Below are 20,434 nucleotides of genomic sequence, written 5' to 3'. Positions count from 1 at the left end.
TCTGCAGAGTCTGGTACTTATTTGATGCAAATTCACCTACGAAAAATTTGGCTCTGATCATGAACTTGATGGTAGGGGATTATTAGATAGCTAGGGAAGAAGGTCAGAGAGAAATTTCTTCCACATACATTTTCCACTATAGCTGGTAATGTTTAACCGTTTTCTGTATAGATTGCAAGGCACAATGCTACACCACTACAGGGACTTTTCTTCATGTATTGCACCAAGTTCTTGCATGATACTCAAAGATTTTACCATTTCTCTAGAGGAAGAGTGTTCTGAGGTATATATTTTGAAAGATTAGTATCAAATGCACTCTTCTTGCAGATGCAGTGATATCTAAAGGCTAAACAGTACACGTTTTATTGTATATTGCAGGTGGTCAATGGTTTTAAACCGGATACTAGTTCTGTCTTCCTTCTTCAATACATGCAGTTTGTGCACTGCCATTTGTTATTGAGATGGATGTTTAGGAATTTTATACTGATGAAGAAATGTATAATAAAAAAGCTAACTGCAGCAGAGCTCTGGACAGCTAGAATTCTGCAATTTGCTTTATTTCTTTATCTTTACTTAATCTATCTTTCCAATGAAAACTGCACCAGAATTACCAGTTTTCTTTGACATGTACAGCTGGCATCAGTTGCCATCACATACTCAAGTTACCGTTGGTGCACAGTCGTTATATCAACAAAACCTCAAAACCAGTTCCCCAACAGCGGGCTGTTAAAACACAAATTTCCATATAGTAGGATGAAGGGTTAAAAAGTATTATTCAAAGCTACACAATCTCTTCCATTCCATTACTCATAATGATACTTTGGACATTGAGAATTTACAAACATGAATCATGTTTAGCCAACTGTTGCCTCTGAACTAAATTTCCACGTTGACTACTTTTACAGTATTTTTATAGTAACCATTATAACGTCAAAAATGTCTCAGATACCTTAATTGTTTCTAAGCAATTCTGAGGGCATAAGTTACCTTTTAATTTTGTACAGCGGGGAGCTGAGGTACAGACTCAGCGACAAGCACAGAGCTGCTGAGGAACATTTGTGAATATCTGGCAGAAGGGGGTGCTAACACAACCTCTGGAAGAGGTGGCTCCTTCAAAAATCAGGGCTGACTCAAGTCATTTTTTAGGCTCACAAAGGAAAACCAAGTATTTTGAAGACATATAAAACTAGTGAAACAGCATTAAAACGCAAAGCAAAGGTTTGCAGAAGGGAAGGCAGAACTGGACAAGCAAGGGGGGGACAGGAAAAAAACTGCAGCCAGAAAGAGATAGGGAGCTAGCACCAAGAAAAGAACACACTAGAGAGCAAAACAAACCTCCTAGCACATACTGAAAGCTCACAGAGAGAAAGATGAAAAACAGGGAAGGCAGTAACCAGAAGAGGTAGGAAAGAGGGCACTGCGTACAGTGGCAATGAAGAACTCCAACCCATCTCCTCATGGGAAGGGGAAATGAAAAAATGTGCTTTGCTGCTCTAAGTTTCCTCCATGCAAAGCCATGCAAATTTTACATTAATGACATTTTTTATGCTATGATTCAGAAGAAAACTAGAGAAAGTCAAAAGGTACTTCCTCTAAATAGCACTGCTAAGCTATAGCTGCTAACCAGACCATGATGGCAAGTCAGCTCCTCTCTGAACAGGATCAGCAATGCACAGTCTGAACACATTCTCAGTGCGCTGTTTCTCCTCAATGTATTCATACACAAGCTCACCCAATCTCATTCCTGACTTCAAAAACAAGTTTATAGGGAACAAGTGTCTCAAAAATGAAATCTAGATAAATTTATGCAAGGACAGCTTGACTGCTTGTCATAGTTTTCCCCATGAAATTGTCTCAAGGAAAACTTGCTTTCCAGAGGAATTAGGAACACACTAGGGCATGAAAACACTCCATGACAAAAACAGTAGTTCTAACACTTTATTGCAATACAAATAGAGACACCGCTATGAACTACGCCCAAGACGTCATAACCACCAAGTATACAACACAATCCCTACAACAAAACTGAAAGTATAACTAACATGTAAAATATATTCCAGCAGCTGCTCCCACCAAATGACAAGTGCTCCAGTGCAAATCTGCAAACCAGAAACCAGCGAACTACAGAACATCTGAGCTGCACTGTACTCCCCCACCCTAAAAAAAAAAAGATAATAAAAAAAAAAGTATTTGCAGAGAACAGTAAATTGTTCTTGTACAGTGCTTTCGTTAAAAAGAAAGTTCCTAATCCTGTTAATCATGATTATAACTTCACATGTTATGTAATGTAAATACATTTGGCAAATATATCTGAATCCCCAGCTTCGACCGCAACATTATTATTCTAGTTACAGGAAGATGCTCATCTTTTACAAGTAAAATGACAACTTTTTAAAGCAATCTGGTAACTCCAAGAATGAGCTGGGGGACTGCAGTGTCATCCCACCTGATTTAGCATCCTTTCATTATACAGACATCAACTTTGAGAACTAATTATTATTATTAACAAAAGTCTAAAGCATCTAACAAATTCCCTCTTTGTCTTAACCATACACCCAGAAAAAAAAATACTATTTGCTCATTTAAACAAATTCTTAGGAAGTAATTCAAGAAATAAAATATGGTCACTTAATTCAATCAAAGGCTATGATTAAGTCATGTGTGTTAATCACTTAATAAAACAAACCAGACCATCAATAATAGAAAAGAATTTCTTTGAAGACTAACACACTTTCCATTCAGAACTAACTGAGTACCTACTTGATATGCTTCCTTACAGCTACAATACAAATACCTTCTTACTTTACACACAGGTTCCACGAAAAACAGCCTTCAGAAAGTCAGTCTCGCCTTTTCTTGTTTCAGGTGGTTCACTATACTGAGCCACCTAGCAAGAAAAGCAACAGGAGAGGTACACAGTCTCTTGATTTTTAAGTTGCTGAACTCAAGGCAGAGAACTGCATTGCTCTTTTCCCTGCACACTTTCCTTCTCCACAAAAAACTTTTTATTGTGCTTTAACAGAAGGTCAATGGCTATCACTTCTCTAGTCTAGCACAATGGTGAATTGAAACAAGAACCCATAGCTGTTTGGACCGACAAAGCAACCAGTATGTCTAAGCCAATAAAGCGATTTGTTCATTAAAGCTACTAATAAAGCAACCTTTTGTTAGTCTATGAAACATCAGAAACCTCATAGAATGCATTTAACTATGGTTTCTTAAAATCACCAACTCAAAAGTTCTAAAATCTGTTAACTTCTCCACTTCCTTAAACTGATAATAAAAAACCTTAGCATTGACTTTTTAAAAGACAGTAAGTGAAATGCAAACTTTCATGCCTATTCATCAACAGAAAAGTTTGGGGTTCTTGGTGAAGGTATCCCCCTTCCAAAAGCTCAGATTTATCATATTAATGACTTATGTGAAACTTCCTGTGCAACACTGACAACTTATAATAAAGACAGCACCATAATTCTGTACAACAACAACAAAGTCACTCAATGGATGCTCTCAGTTTGGACCCAAAGATTCATTTGGACTTGACAAAAGAAATGAGAAGAGCTGTAGTGAGCAAAGATCAAAAATGCTGTTAAGTACTCGTGTCCATTGCTTTCAATTAAACTGAAGCAGACAAAGTTTGAACTTAATTCCCCTGTGCTCAGTGTGTTGTTGTATGTGGTTTTTTGTAACTATTCTTGATAACCAGCTTTAACATGACTATGGCCACAAACTTCCTCCAAGAATGATCAGTATTTTTGCCCTAAGAACTTTAGCTGTACAGTATCAGCAATCCTTGAAAGAATTAAAATGAAGTCTCCTCCCTTACTCACAATTTCTAAACTTGCTTCGTTAACAAGTCAGCTCCATTGTTCTGCGATTAGAGACTGGGGGGGGGGAGGCATCTTTCCATCCAGTCACCATCAGCTAGGCAAAAAAGCCAGGCAGATATAGTTCCTCTTACCACTATATTTAGAAACTGTGAAAGACATTTTTACCAGCAGTAACATACAAGTATTGTAGCTGCATAACACTTAACAGAGACAAAGCAAAACAAGATCTGAGGAGAAAAAAGCATGTATATGCACTCTATTACTCATATTTAACAGTGCAATACCCCTTGTCCTAGTGGCAAACCACTGTAGAAGCAGTCTGAAATCATTCTTCTGCTACCATTTCTCATCTGCTTCTTTTTGTTAAGCATAGTGCTAATTACTGGGGGGGTTTTATATACAGAACTACCCCAGCAAAAATAAGTAAGTTTCATATTTATTACTGCAATTTCCCAGGGACAAGATTCCCATTTGTTACACTGGGTGTAGCATTTGAATTCTCAGCGAAAGTTATTGTAACAGAAGGACAGTAAAATATTTGTCCCCACTCAAGAGATATTTACAATTAGCCAGGGTTCCGTCCTTTGCTATTCAGAAAAAATAATCTGTATTTATAAAATAAACAAGTCTGCTATCTAGGACAGTGATAGCATCCCTCCCCCTACACTGTCACTCTCACTATCAAGTCATGAGATTATATCCTCCTTCTGGAATTAAGTGCTTATTCTAACAATAACACTTCAATAGCATGTGAAACTTCAATTAAACAGTTGTCAAGCAGCCTGATAAGGCACTGAAAGACAACTGATAGCTGAAACAAGAGTCATACAACAAGTTTTGCAGTCTTCCTACCTACTGCCAAACAAAATAGTTAGTCAATGAGTAGTCAACTGCCATCACATTTCATAGCAAAAACGGACAGGTAATTTTACTTAATTGTAAAGTTTCAACCATCTTCAACCATCTTTAAGCTTTTCACTTAAAGCTTTTCTTGGACTTCGGAGGTTTTTTCACCTACTATTGCACCACTGAAGTGTGCTAGCAAAGAAAACAGCAGTACAATAACCATTGCAAAGACACTGATTCTTAAGAGAGAGTTACACAACGCTTTCCCTATATCCTCCTTGAGAACGAATAAACATGACTTCTAAACAGCGATTAAAAATAAATTTAAACATAATGCTTTCCTAATTAAGTTCTGAATTCACATTTTGCTAATTCTCTCTGCCCATACCTGACCAAATCTTTCAACAATTTTACAGTCAAATGTTCATTTAGGCTTAAGAAGATTCATACAAGAACGCAACCTCCATAACACAATATGCTGCCTGATAGTTGTGATCAAGTGCTCTTTTCAGTTTGCTTAACTTGCAAAATTAATCCTCTGCTTCAGTTCAATTCTACTCCTCTCACAGTACAAAGTCAATGGAATTTATGTTCCTAAATGACTTAAGCGTGCTTGAAAAATCCTGCTCTTCAGAGATTAACTTCTTGCTCTTCCGAATAAGTAAATGCAAGCTTGGACTACTAAAAAGTTCCTGGTACTTTTTTGATTGTGTTATCAATGAAAAACTGACAATCAGTTTTGTTCTGAGGCAACAAAAGTACATCACTAAGAAGTTTGACAAATTTACATTTGTAGCTACTGATGCAGTGAACATTTACATAGACGCTTAGCTTTCTACAGGTATTCTTATGACCAGCTTTAAGTGTATACTCCAGTGACTGCAGGACCAGACCTGGATTACATTTATCTATCTTCACCTGTACTCTACAAAAACTGATACGATAGCCTATCATACTAGTGGCAACAGAAAATTAACCACTGAGTTAAAATGCATCACAAATAGTATATTCAGAATTGTCTTTGTGATAGTGATCAGTTTGACCAAAAAAAAAAAATCAATCTATTATTATTTAAAATCAGCTTTTAAAGAAACACTTTAAGTTACAAGCCATTAACACCTTAATAAGACCTCAAGATGTAGCTTGCAGAATCTATTTCTTCCACATTTATCTTCTACGAATCACCCAGTTAAAGGCTTTAGAGGTTTACAGAAAACCAATAAGCACTAAATTTACTTTTCTTCACAAAAGTACTCATATATATGATGATAATTAAAAAATGGAAGTTGACAATGCACTATCAACATAGCAGACAGAAAGACAACTTCAATTACAAGAGCTGAATTTTTGTTTGCTTTGCCTGGTTGCAACAGTTGTAGTATTAACATAGGAAACTTGCTATTTATCATTTCAGAAAGATCATAGTGTTTCTTTATTATTATTTTTTTATGATCCATATCATCATGACACTGAAACTTAACAGTTGCTAAACTGATGTATTAACCATGTTAAAAGATGGCCATGGGAACAGCTATACAGGAATTGCCATTTCCTGGAGACACAAATGAGACACCCTTTAGTACCCATCATTTCCACAGGGTCAAGCAATTCTTCAGTAAACATGCCCCCTATAGCCTAAACTTCAGTTGCTACTCCTAGGGTTGACTTCAATCCTGAAGCACTAATAAGCACGGGTGCCCAAAGAGCACCTCTCCTTTTCAAAAAAAAAAAAAAAAAAAAATCAAGCAGTTAATGAAGAAATATCTGTCTTCTTACAGATGTGCACTGTTTCAGCAAAAATTGCTTAAGTATAGAAGAACCGGCACCTGAAAAATGGTGTCTTTCGGACCAAAGAGCCCAATTTCAAGGGACTATGCCAGAGGCAAGTGACATGAAAAGCAAAGGATAGTAACTGACTGACTAACTGTTCATTGCCCCTTCCAACACAAACACTAGACAGCAGCTAATGAAGCTAGTAGAAGCCACCTTCAAAACATGAGTGACTCTTCAGGCAATAGCTAGTAGATCTGTGGAATTTGTTGCAAAAGGATGCAACGGAGATGAAAAATTTACATGGGTTCAAGGAGAAACTGGACAAGTTCACAAAGATAAATCATTCATGAGTTTCTGAATAAACAGAAACAATCTCTAGCTCAGAGATTCCGTGAGCTGAAAGTAGCTGGAGAGCAAGCATGGAAAGACAAGTATCTAACACTTATCTTGTTATTGATGTTCTCCATGCATCCATCCACTTATAAATGTTTTTGAGATGGCTCGTGAAGAATTAGGGAACTTCTGGGTTCCTGTACAGGATTTTTTCTTTTGTGCCTGCTAGCAGACACAGGATACTAGGCTAGAAAGAACATCAGTGTGATCCAGTGTGGCAATTCTTCTGTTTTAAAATTCGTTAATAAAAACATTTTAAAACAGAACATTCCAATTAAAATATAGTAGTACTTTAATGTTTGGCTCCCCCTCCCAAAACTGCCAGCTTGATAAAATACATTAAATCCAAATGTTTTAATGAGCTTGACCTTTCATTCAAAATATTAGTTAAAAAGTTATTACACCTCTACTGCAATAACATTACTGATTATTCTTCACCAAAACACCTACAGCAGCTTCATAGCTTTGCCTCCTATACCCCGTGTCTGTGCAAACTCTTAGTGGGCAGCAGAACGGTCTACTACCAAACAGTCTTGGCTGCCATTTTTCTCCTCAGAAAAGCTAAATGACTCACTCTGGGTTGGGTTTGTAGGGTTTTTTTCTTCCTAAAAAGGGATACAAAAAAGAGATGGAAGAACAAGTCACAGGTGTCAGCCTGTTCACTAATTAGGGAGACCTCTATACTCCTGTTTGTTCCCTCTCCACTGCACATCTCACATGTGATGAGTTTCTGTCCTCTGAATTCAAGACCTCCTAGATCCTAAATTCAAAGTCTAGGAAAGACTACGTGAGCACACGTGTTTCTCAGCTGCCTGTGCTCCACTACACAATTTGGGGAGAGGTACAGAGCTAACAAACCTAAACCATTAACACCTCATTTGGAGAAAATCTGGTACTTCTACATTTTCTCATTTTACTTGCAGAAAGCAGAACTGGGTTATGTCAGAGGAGAGAGAGAAAAAAAATAATTTGTAAATATTAAAAAACTACATTAACCTACTAAAAATATCTAATACTAGAATGTGAGAAAACGCGGTACCTACCTACATTTAAAAGAGCCAGTAAATATGATTTAGTGTGTTACAAACAAACAAGGCTTTCATGCATCAGCAAGCTAGCTGAAACAGTTGTTTAGAGAATACTACTGTAAAACATATGCAGGTTGATATCAGAGAATATACACAGCATGGTTTCTGGAAAGGAAACTATGGTTTTTTAGGCTAGTAGATTCTTATAACAACAACAGTTAACTAAGGAGAAACTGCTAAAAAACTGACTTTCAAAAAGCCTCCCCCAAAGTCTCAAGAGGCTATTAAGTAAAATAAATCTTGGTATTCAGGGAAAACATTATTTGCGTTTAGATGCCAGCAACAAAGCATCAAAAGAAAAAACAGCAAGTGGTCTGTTAACTTGCAGAAAAGGGTTAACAGCAGAAGGCCAGTGTTCTGTACTAGAACTACTTCACATATTCCCTAATGGTCCAGAAAGCAGAAAGTGGCAAAACTCACTCACATGAAAATTATTAAGGTTAAGACAAGAGAAGGAACTGTAAGAATTTCATATAGTCTAATCAAGCTAGATAAAAAGGGAAATGCATGACAGAACAAAGAGAATAATCGACAAGGTATTGCATGTCAAGGTGAGTAACTTCGTGGATTTTAACAACGATTTCAGACACACACACATTCACTCCGGATAGTCCATTGACAAATGGTATTCAGTAAAAAAAAAAAGTTATGATGTATATAAGATGTTTTGGAGAATATTACAATTGGTACATTACAAACTGAATACAGCATTCCAAGTAGGCACTTTGTAAATATACAGCACTCTAACTAGGCACACAATGTAAAATAATGGTTTGAAACACTAATTAAACTAAAACAGTTTCAAAAAAGGTGAAAGTTGATGAGAGTCATCTTAAAGGGGATGCCAAAAAGCATCAGAAAGATCAGGTATGTTAACTCTGAGATATGCAGAATAAACACAGGAAAAGGTATAGGTGAAAAAACTAATAACTTGGGAGTTCAACTGGAGTTTTATAACAACAAGAATACATTCAACTAAACTACTGGAATAAAACATCACAAATAACATAAGACATTACTACAAAATTCATGATTAATACAAGACAATACATTTCCATACAATTGCTCAGATCCCCAAAATTGGTTTAAAAAAAGAAGAAAAAGAAAAAAAATCACTTAAACTACAACCTAACGTATTATTAAAAAGGATTACATGTTTTATTAAACAGCATAGTAAGCTGTAACAACAATTAAGACTGATCTTAAAGAATAGTGAACTACTAGAAGTTTTATACATGAAACTTTCCACTGGCACTGCACAACTTTCCAGAAAGTGATTCTGAAAAGAAAGACAAAAAGAGATACGTGTGTCCTATAATGAAATCCTAATTCCTTTCTGGAGATGGCAACTAACAGGCAGAGAGAATAGCACAAGAGTTGAACTCCCAGCTCTACAATCAGAATACTTGAATATGATTTTTTTTTTTCCTCTTTGGCAGCAGCCAGCAAGCATACACACAGCTCTGCAATAGTCACAGCACATGCTGCCTTTAGCCCAGCTAGCAAACTAAAAAAGGCTTGGTAGGTTATATGGGGAGAAGCATAGTAGTCAGGCTGCAGGATCTGAACACGTTGTGATAAGGGAAGTCACAGAAGATAACAGGACAGTAACGGGGACTCTCTTACTGCAGTGGTGGGATACAGCAGCAGACAGAGGATACAAATCCACAAGAAACTACTTTTTTTTAGCTCTGCTGCTCATAGAACAATTTGTTTCCCTTGTGTTTTACAGATTTGAATACTAATATTTCTGCACACTGTAGCTTTGATCACGGTGTTAAATGTAGCTCTACTGAATAAAAGGATTAGTTTGTCCAGATTGGCACAGCTATGACTGTGATATGAAGAGAACTCCAGGGAAAAACCTTTGAAGATCAAGTGAATGCTCAGTTTTGTAGGTTGAATTGGCAGTAGTAGCTGAAGGTGTTTTTTGTCATGCATATAGTTTACAGTATGACACATACAACAATAATTCTGCACTTTAGTATACAGATTATAAGCATTTTTAGATTACTTAAATTTGTCTTGCTGTTGAAAGGCGTAATCCCACTCTCCCCTTACCCAAAAGGCTAAGAAGTCAGGCAGCACCAGCACTCATGTTGCTTCACAACCAGCTGGATCTGAGAAGTGGACAGACAGCACAACCACAAAAGCCAAAAAGGGATGGGCGGGGGGAGCAAGATCAGCCCTTTTGGTTGCAGCACATACTCCACACTGGCTTCAGCAGATCATCAAACCTCAACCGTGAGGTTTCAGGGCACTTAAGCTGATCTAATGGCCGGCCAGTGCCCAAAGGGTTCACTACCAGCTGTGCATCCCCTGTGCCAGCTCTAAAGCACATCCCATGTCACCCTGAGCCAACTCAAATTTGATTTTTAGTTCCCTTCTCACTTAAACGTAGGGAACTAAAAAGGTAGAAAACCAGCAGCACAAAATTAATTACCAAAAAGTAAGATTAAACCAATAGCTAGCACAGGGAGATGTTGCAGGTGGGAGAAGCTGTTTGGAACCTTTCCTTTCAGCAGCAACTAAGCAGGTCAAATGCAATATGAAATGACAACCCCGTAAAGGACAAGTGAGTATAACATCTCAGGAACCCTCAATCTTTGCAAAGTTCTAAAAGATTTTGTGAAGGAAGCGTAAATTGTTTCAATTTTAACTTTCTCGTTTTTAATCTTTGCTAAGTCATGCCTAACCTACGCAATCAATTTTGTTCCCACCACACTGCAGCATAAACAAACAATAGGAATGAGAAGGACCAAAACGTTAACATTTCTTTTGTGCCACCAAACAAGCTTTTGTTTTTCCAGTCATTCCCAGCACCCCTTCGAAAGGTTCCCACAGCCCATATAAACAACACGCAAGCTGAGCAGGATGACTGTACGTACCTCCTACATAGGCAGCCAGGGAACCACAGCATGTAGCTCCCCTAACTAGACAGCCACACATCCACCCCATGACATGGGACACCACCCACCTCTACCCTTCAAACAAAAAAATCCTGCCTGTGCTCCTGACTCATACGAAGTATTATCTAGTGCTCGCGCCATGCACAGCCAAACATCAGTAATGGCTGAGCTGAAGTTTGACCCTTGGTTATTTCAGTATCAGCCCACTTCTTTTCTGTTGCATATCAGGAATTACTTGATTTCAAAATAGTCAAGCATAACAGTATTCAAAGGACAAATAACAACAAAAAAATCTGCAAGATTTACCATGGCAATAAGCTATAAAGCTGTGAATACAACACAAAACCTGAAATGAAGAAACAGTATGTCCTGGAAACAAATCAAATATAACCGTGAATGTCAAAGTTGTTTTGCTACAGCAAGCCATGTCTAAGAACCACCCTAGTTTTAGTGCACTCTCAGGTATGTAAAATTTTCAAAATTAATTTAAACATCTAGACAAGCGAAGAAACTGCCATTATGGAGATAATCAGGGTCGTTAACACAAACACACTTCTGTATTACAGGTTTGAAAAATGGAAAGTTCAGACACCTGTCTATTAGAGCCCACGTAAGATATTCTTAGTAGAACCTATTTCACACACATTATCTTCCCTGAAGACATATAATGTCAAAACATAGTTAGAATTACTACTGTGTTACTAAGGGGTTACCAAAGCCTGCATGCTACTCTTGCCTTGTTTCACGAACACGAAGCAGCCGTTCAGGACCGCTTGCCGCACAGCTGGTAGTGCAGAGCAAGTCCAGGGCAAGACAAAGTCCAGCCAGCTGGAAGTCAAGCAGTGACTAAGCCTAGCTCTTAACCAGACTGGAGACAGCACAGTCAGAATCCACCTGCCACCACCAATAACGCAACTAACACGCCATGAAAGCGGAGGGGTACAACTGCCCCCTTCTACCAAAGGCTTGTCACAAGGGTGTGCATCTGCCCCCCTCTCGGCTACACAGAGAAGTTTAAATGTGCACCAGGTGGGCAGTCAGGGGTGGGGGGGAAGCATCACAGGTTGAATCATTTTCTCCCTCCCCTAGGACTCTTGCAACAAGTAGTAAATTAGGAGAAAAGCAATTCCCAAACAAGGTGCCCCAAACAAACTTATTATTTCAAAATCCATCTTACTGGAATATGCAATAGGGCCTGCTATCTAGGTATGCAGAGAAAGAAACAGTGTCAAAAGTTTCCTGGCACAGAAAAATACACAGCAACTTTGCCTTAGAATGATTTAAAGGATGCTGAAAATGCCCTCAAGATCCATAAAAACTGTCACTATTGTACTCTGCAGTAAAGAAAAAAAGTTACCTGACATTGCAGTGATCCACCCACTCACAGAAATGCCACAGATCTAAAGACATATTCATCAGCTCTGGCAACAACATATGAAACCACCACAGCAGAACTCAGAAACAAACGTTACAAATAAGTTAGACGAGGGTATCTCCAGGATCGCAGTTTCAGGGCCCTTTTCTATTGCACTAGATGATCTCTTGCTTTGAGCATCATTGCATGAATTAAAACAAAATGACAAGATATAAACAGCAAGAGACGTAGCACTCCTGGCAAACTGCAGGTTTACTGACCACCTGACCCAAGCTCAGGGCCACAAGTAAGACTGCTTAGCAAAGACACAGCATTTGGTAAAGCAAAGGTGTAGACATCCTGTCATCAACAGAGATTCAAAACCATGCTAAGCTACGTGGGACCACACTTGCCACAAAAGATGAGTAACATTTCTTCAGAGGCCTGAATCCACAGTTGTAGTTTTGGTTATCATTACTAAGTGGTTATGGCCTTGAACACTGAAGAAAATACTCTTTTAAAAACTAGCCTTATTAGGCAATGGAGAAGTCAACAAAAGCATATACCTACTACTGTCAGGTCTAGCAAAGAAATGCTAGATTTTGCAGCTACTGCAATAGCTAGTGAGCAACTTGGCAAGCATGAACTATGCTACAATGCTGAAAGGCTTGCACTCGCCAGGGAACATACTGAGCAGTTTACCCTCCTAAAAAGGGAAGTTGGGAAAAAGCTTGAAACCTTTTCTTCCCCTCTGGCTTTGGCTTATAGTGTTTTGGGCTTGTTAGTCATGTAGTAAGACAAGTAGCTTGTCCTGCAGTAGCCTGTTCACTTCTGAAAACATTGTGACTGTTTTCTTTCCTGCAGATATATAAGGACACACATTCTATCCTATAAAGCATATCACATATGTTACATAAAGAGAACAATATACTTTCACATGCAGTTTGTAATACAGCAAACTCCCTGCGAGCGTAGGCAGATCCTGCATGCTACAGCAGATCTAAACATAAAGTTTCACCTTCAAGAAAACATGATAGACTTTATCCTGAAAAACATGTGCTCCAGAAGTATTCACCAGCACCTGCAAGAACTCAGAGCCACTGCGTGCACCAAGGACATTATGCTGTCAAAGAGGGCAGAGTCAAGCAGATACTGTCAACAGCACACACCCTGGGTTTGCAGTTCCTGCCCTTCAGAAATTCAAAGCAATTGCCACAACCTACAACAACACAAAGCCACAGCTAAGTAACCCTGAGTCTGCGTGACCAAGTTTGGGAGTACTTCAATCCATCAAAAAGAGCCCCCAACACTCCATGTGCAGTCAGCTCTCCACCACCACCCTTAAACTGTTTGATAATCCCAGCAAGGGAACACACAGGGGAAGTCTCTGGTAACCTGTATCATGTCAAGGTCTCCTCCCACGTTCCTAGCCACCCAGAGCAACATTTCTAAAGGAAAAAGTGCTGAAGAGGGAGAATGAAAAGCTTTGACATCAGACCAAAAGGCTGAGGAACTGGAGAAGGGAGCATAGGAACAAGCATAACTATTATCCCAGAATCAGTTCGGGTTTCTAATTTTCAAATAGAGACCCATGTGTAAAGAGGGAGACCAGGCAAGGGAAAGAATGAATCCATGATTATGACCCAGGATACTGCAGTGGCAAGACTCATCGATCGAGGTTTATGAAGACTTTAGGGGAAACTATTGCAACTCCTCCTCCCTCAGCGTCCCCTTCTCCACAGCTCCAGCTCCACAAGGCCAGGTCTCACCACAGCACACGCACACCTCTCAGCTCCACCTGTGGGCAGCTCTCCTGCCTTGGTAAAGGCAAATCTTGTGCTTAGAAAGTGTTGCTTCAGCAGTACGCCCTGCCCTCTGAGTACACCTCACCTCAGCCTGCCTGCACTGAAGAGCTCCTAGACTTCTCAGTGCTGCTTCTCCACAGAGAAGCAACAGGCAGCTCAAGCCATCCATATTACTGAAAGGTTTTCAAGAAAGCAAGCACTTCAAAACATTCACATTTTGGACAACTTATAGTAGATGGTCTTTAAACAGGAAGCATTACTTAACTCCCTCAAAGCTGTCCCTCCACTGTAAGCAGCCATCCAATTTCAGGTCACAAGACAAACTAAATGCACCTGGACCAGCTTAGCCATCCACTACCTACTACAGGCTTCCCTGATACTGTAGCTGCTAGAAAGCAGTCTTGTGTGACCAGTCAGAAACACAGACCAAGCAATTTCAAGAAACACATTACCTTCCCCCTGCAACATCCCAATGACCACATGCCCACGTGACATCTAGGGCACATCGAAATGTTAATCGGTATCATAACAATGTATTTGGGTTACAAAATCCAAACAACACTCTCAACCTTTTGTGAGACTATTAAAGGAAAATTGCTTTTCTTTTTTTAAAAAGAATCTGAGGTGAATAGCATTGCAAAGTGTATTGTACCGGTACAACTCTAAATTACAGCCAAAACCGAAAACAGCACATACAATTAAAACATGCTTCTCCACTTTAGGGCCCTATTTGTGGCTGGTCAAAAAACTAGATAAATTTTACTAGTTCGCAGTGCAACAGCCACCACTGATCAAGTTGAAGGGATTTAGGAGCGGGAAAAAAAGAGCTGTCTGAGACCAAATCTTGCTCTTGTAGCTACTTGTGAGCATGCACCTGCTGAAACCATCACATCAGAACTGTACCAACAAAACAGCACACACCAACACTCCTCGTCCTCCAGCGCAAAGCCAACCGTCTTGGCTCAAGATGCAGGCAAAGCTTATCTGAGCTAAGCAAGCTAGTTTTGGACAATAAGGACTATTTCACACACTTCCTCTTTCCAGCCAAGCTGGGTGCTGCATTCACTAGCCAATGGTAACATCTTCAGTTGCCCCAGCAAATGGGAAAAGACGTCTGCTGGTATATCCACATGAAATTATGGAAAAAATACACTGGTTTGCCCGTGTAAGAATAACTGCAGTTGTTTCAGAGAATACTGAGAAAACAAAATACTGAAGAGCTACTGAATAATAAAGACCTGTCTATTTTGCAAAGGTGAGCAGTCTTGAAAAGATGACAACATAGTTTTTGTCACTGTGAGCACGAACAAGATTGAATGCAGTAATTCCTTTTTATTCTGACATTCCTCACTTTTGAAGTACTTGACCTTACAAACTAATTTATAATACAATATACATGCATTATGTTTCCAATTTTAAATTATTTTGATCAAGCTCTGAAATCTGCTATTTCAAAGTAAACATAGAGAAAAAACAAAACAAAACCTACACACACAGTTATTAGGCTTTTTTAAGCATAAACTTCAGGAATATGGACTGCAAGTGGAAGTGCTTACAGACATAAATCGTATCCACATTATTGACAAAAAAAGGGCAAGGATCTATTAGAAGACACTTAACTGCAATGTATGCATTGATAGCGGATGAACACTAGAGAGGCTGATCAGAACTATTGGTGGAAAGCACTAGGCAGGATTCACAGCATCGCAACACAATAATTATTTGCATTCCCTCCCCCTGCCCAAGAAATGTTCCTTCATAAGTAAGCTGCAATGCCTCTCGCATTCATTACAGCCAGAAAAGTCTTGCATATGCAAAGTTCTCAAACGAGAAAAGCAAATGCGTACTTTAATATTTAAGTAAGCACCTAATCAAGCCATGATGTTTATTTACTGATTCCAGCTGATCAGAGAATGGAGCTAAAAAATGATTACTTTATTTCACCCATAATCTATATCAAGTGAAAGCTGGAGAACCATGTTTCATTTCCTATTGAACATGAAACTGTGACAGGTGAGAAGCAGACAGTATTCTTCCCCACTCCTCACACAGAAATTAGAAGGTATCAAACACAGCTGACAACTCAATACATTCAAAACAAGTCACTAAGCAGTGAATTGCCCACTCTTCCTTCAAAGCCACCAAACACATTCACCCAAGAGGAAGCCACTAAGGGTTGCCAAACACAGAGAAATGACACGGCCCTAAAGCACACACTGATAGCTACCAGAAGGGTGTTCTGGGCCAGGGACTCGTAAGCACGTAGTGCTGCCTACAGTCTTTCACAGACATCCGCTGGTGACCACGGAAAGGCACGGGATACTGGGCTAAACTGACCTTTGATTTAAGCCAGAACAGCCTGTGCAATAACCAGTGGCCGTACCATCACAAAGCAAGACCAAGCAGCTTGTTAGCAATAAGTTAACTTCTATGCTTACATGGTTCTAGGTCTTCATCAGACAAATATTTGAAGTCTTTGTAGCCTTTGCTGTCTCAAGAGACTATCTTAAAGTCCATAGAAGTGATCCCGGTAAACAGATTTTGTCAATCCTGTGAATACACGGAGCATTTCAGTACAGAACCATCCATCAGTTTCCACAAATTCACTACATCACAATACTTTCTGTCACGGAAGAGCATTTTCAAGAGCGATTACACATAATCCTCATCATCTCTTTCAAGAATTACCTGATACACACAGTCTGCATAAGAGAAGGCTGAAGCAGCTCTGCAGATAGGGTCTTTATGTTACTTTTATTTCAAATGTAATGTACATAACATTAACAAGCATGCGTTCTTCAGGAAAAGATCCAGAAGATTAAACGTGTTCATTAAATACAGCCTGAATTTAAAACATGCTGACCAAAAGATACTTAACTAACTTAGTTTACTTTAAAGACACAGAAGAATAGCATTCCTCTCTGTTTGATAACAATGCCAGGCCTAAATCATCACACCCCATTCCTTTCTTTTACAGATTGAGAGACAACAAATTCTGTTGAAGTAATTAACAAAACTTTTGCAAAGTACCGCGTGTGTACATAACGAGGGGAAGTAAAGTTGATTTGTCAGTCTAAGAGTCTAAAGATAAAAATGATTTCTTTCCCTAAACTAAAAAGCTACTTATTATAAAAGCTTCTCTAACAGTTAACGCAAATTAAATTCACATACTTTCTGATAAACATTTCTGTTTTCAGACACCACTGTAATAGTAAATTATGCAGCTTGAACACAGGAACTACATTGATTAGATCTAAGCTGCAATAAGAGGAAAAACTTAAACCTTGACAAAAATCATTTGAATAATATAAAGCGATGTATGTCCTCGAGATATTTGTGAACCGGGAACGCCAACAAGAATGTGTAAGTGCCATCGAGAGGCAGAACCAGGCTGCCATTAACAACTGGATGACAATGGAGTGGGAAAGGGCAGATTTAAGTTTGGAACCAGGAAGTGACATAAAAGCAAGTGTAATCACATATCGAAAAAAGGACACAGTGCCTTTTAGCTCCTGTAGATATTAAATACAGCACAGCATTGACCATCTCCTTAACGCTACAGCCTGAAGAGAATGCAACTTCCTTTCCTGACCTCCTAGTTCCAGGGCCAAGAAAAGCAAAGAGTGAACTGAATGGAGAGTTCAACTTCTTTTACACCCCTTTTTAAAACAGCAGCAATGACAGGGAGCTTAAGATACAGAGATATTTTGGTCTAAAAGAAGTCTTCTCACCTGTCAGCATACTTGGTCTCAAAAAGAAACTGCGAAACGTCAGGTACCCCGTCTACCTTTGAACTTCTAACCAATGTCTAGGTTTTCCCCTGAGTTTTCACAGGCTGTCTCTTCCTCAGTAGAACAGACAAGTACACAGTTGGGAAACAGACTGTACGTACTGTCAAATGCGTAGCACAAACAAACTAAAGCACAGAGCGAGCACACATTGCTGGAATTCTGGAGTATGGCTTCCCATTCACACGCATGTATTGTAGACCTTCAGCCACTATATGTTTCTGCGGCATTTGCTTTTTCTCTACTTTCAATTCCATCTGGTAAAGAAAACACAGAAGAGCAGGACCCTAGCAACTGACCCACAGGATGTTCACAAGCTGTTTATTCTTCTTTTAATGAAGAACCAGGGAAATTCTATAAGCTTTCCCTTCAAAGTCTTTCTAGACTCCTTCCAGGGAGATGTGGAGAAGACTCATGCAGACAACAGTTTTCGCACAGAGTTACGATTTCTGGATCTATGTCTGAACACTGCCTCATCAAATAAACAACATTCAACCTACACTCTTCACTTTTTAGTACATCCTCTTCATATATGAACTGTCGTATAAAATTTAACTCCTGAACAGTACAAGTTAACACTGACAGACATACATGCTCCTTCCCCGACTAACTACTGCGGTGTTTTTCTTCAGTTAAGAGCAAGTTAAGATATTCTATTAAAAACAATCTAAGTTTTGCTGTAGTTTTGGCTCAGAGGGAAATTCTGCATGCTGCAGAAATGCTAAAAAGCAAAGCAAAACAAACCCCAAGCAAACAGAGTCCCATTCCCAACGAGACCCGTCGTTCCCCAGCCTCAGAGTAAGGTTTGGAGCAAGAGCAAGAGCACTTGCCCGTGCTTCGTGAAGAAGCAACTTCTCCGATAAACAGGAAGAGTCAACGCTACTTCTGGCTTTTAAACTGCATTATAAAATGCTTTACGTGAAAAAGCAACTCCTTAATAACGTTTTCCTGTGACAACGCCAGCAGCATTTTCCACCCAAGTGTTATGCAAATAAGCAGGCAGGAGGCAGCCACAGGGTCTATTAGGAGCCACTCGACCCTTTAAAGGGGAAAAAAAAAAAAAAAAAAAAAAAAAAAAGAAAAAACCAAAACCACACGGGGCGGGGGGGCGGTTTGAAAATCTCCCGGCTTACGGCACGGCGGCCGTGCCCGTCGCTCCCAGCCTTGCACAACTTTCCGCCCCGGCGGTTCCGCTCGGCTCTGACGGGCCCCGGGGAGGGAGCGGGTCCCGAGCCCTTTAGCCGCCCGCCGCCTTTGTTCGTCAGGGGCCGGCGCTCCCGGCCCGCGCCGCGGCGGGTACAAAGGGGGCGGCAGAAGTTGCGGAGGAGACCTCAGCCCTTCCCGGGGGCCGCCGTGGCGGCGACGGAGCTTCCCCCGTCTCCTCAGCCTGCGGCGGGCGGGAGCCGCTCGCCCGCCCGCCCGCCCGCCGGGCACCAGACCGTGCGCCGCCGGCAACGTGAGCCGCATGGGAAGCGGCGGCGCCGCGCCCCCCGCCCCGGCCCGGCCCCCGCGTGCTCCGGCGGCGGCGGCCCCGGGGCACCCAGCCCCCCTCCCCCGGCGGCTCCTCCCGCTCACACTCACTTTTCGGGGCGGGCTCCGCTGGGCTCTCCCTCCGCTCCCGGCGCGCACGCCTTCCCGCCGGCGGGGCGATGCCGGCGGCGAGGCGGAGCCCCCCTTCCCCGGCGGGAGGGGGCCCGCTGCCCCCTGCCCCGGGGCTGCCGCCGGGGGCCGGGCGGCTTCGGGGGGGCAGGCGGGTCCAGCCCCCCCCCCACCCCGGGCGGGCTGCGGGCAGGTGGTCCTCGGGGCCGGGCCCCGGGCCCGCTCCCCCCGCCCCGGCTGCGGCTGTCCCGGCGGCTCAGGTGCGCCGCCGCGTCCTCTCACATGGAGCCGCCGCCTCGCCGCCCCTCGCTGCCCCCCGGGCCGGTCCCTGCGCCGCCGCCGGCCGGGAGGCGAGTGGCTCGGGCCGCGGCCCCCGTCCCGCTCTCCCTCTCATGCACCGCGGGCGCCGCCGGGCCCCGGCTCCAGCGGCGGGAGAAGGGGGGAGCCGCTAGGGCCCCAGCCGGGCGGCGCGGGGCAGCCGGGCGGCGGGGCTCGGCGCCGCGGCCGCTCCGCTCTCCGGCATGTGGGAGCGGCGGCGCGGGGCGCTGGGCGGCGCGTCGGGGCAGGGCCGGGCCGGGGGGCCGGGCGCGGGGCGGGGGGGGGGGGGGGGGGGGAGCGGCGGGCAGCAGCGCCCCGGGATCCGCTCGTTTCCTGCGGCGCCGGGAGGGGGCGGGGAGGGCGGGCGAGAGAGCGAGCACGGCGGCGGCGCGCGCGGATGACAGCCGTAACCCAGCAACAGGCCCCGCCCCGCCCCCGTGCCGGCGCGGGACGATGACGCCGAAGGAGGGCAAGGTGGAGCCGAGCAGGTACCGCCGCGGCTGCACGGTTCAGACCGGGACAGGGGGGCGGTGTCACGCGGCGGGGCGGGGCGGGGGGGCGCCCAGCGCACCGCCCCGCGCGCAGCCGCGGTTGGCGACCTCGGCGCGCCCCGCCCCCTCCGGCGGCGCGGGGCGGGGCAGCTCGTGAGCTCAGCCTGGGAAGGGGGACGGCCAACGCTCGCTCAACCCCCGCCCCCGCCCCCACCCCCACCCCCTCCCCGTGACGTCAGG

General features: G+C 42.4%; 1 protein-coding gene across 3 annotated transcripts in view; it reads right to left on the bottom strand.

The window, feature by feature from the left end:
* Nucleotides 1–19,892, bottom strand: part of FBXW7 (F-box and WD repeat domain containing 7) — a 187,613-nt gene extending 167,721 nt beyond the window's left edge. The window contains exon 1 of one of the 3 annotated variants that reach the window (XM_041122390.1): nt 19,364–19,892. The gene's annotated coding sequence lies outside the window, so the exon portion shown is untranslated. The remainder of the gene's footprint in view (nt 1–19,363) is intronic. The other 2 variants (XM_030010890.2, XM_030010879.2) reach the window with 2 other exon arrangements.
* Nucleotides 19,893–20,434: the final 542 nt, after the last annotated feature.

Source organism: Aquila chrysaetos, chromosome 1 (assembly GCF_900496995.4).
Source record: "Aquila chrysaetos chrysaetos chromosome 1, bAquChr1.4, whole genome shotgun sequence".
Taxonomy (NCBI): Eukaryota; Metazoa; Chordata; class Aves; order Accipitriformes; family Accipitridae; genus Aquila; species Aquila chrysaetos.
Note: the sequence above shows the minus strand (reverse complement) of the source record. Positions and strands in the feature narration are given on the sequence as shown.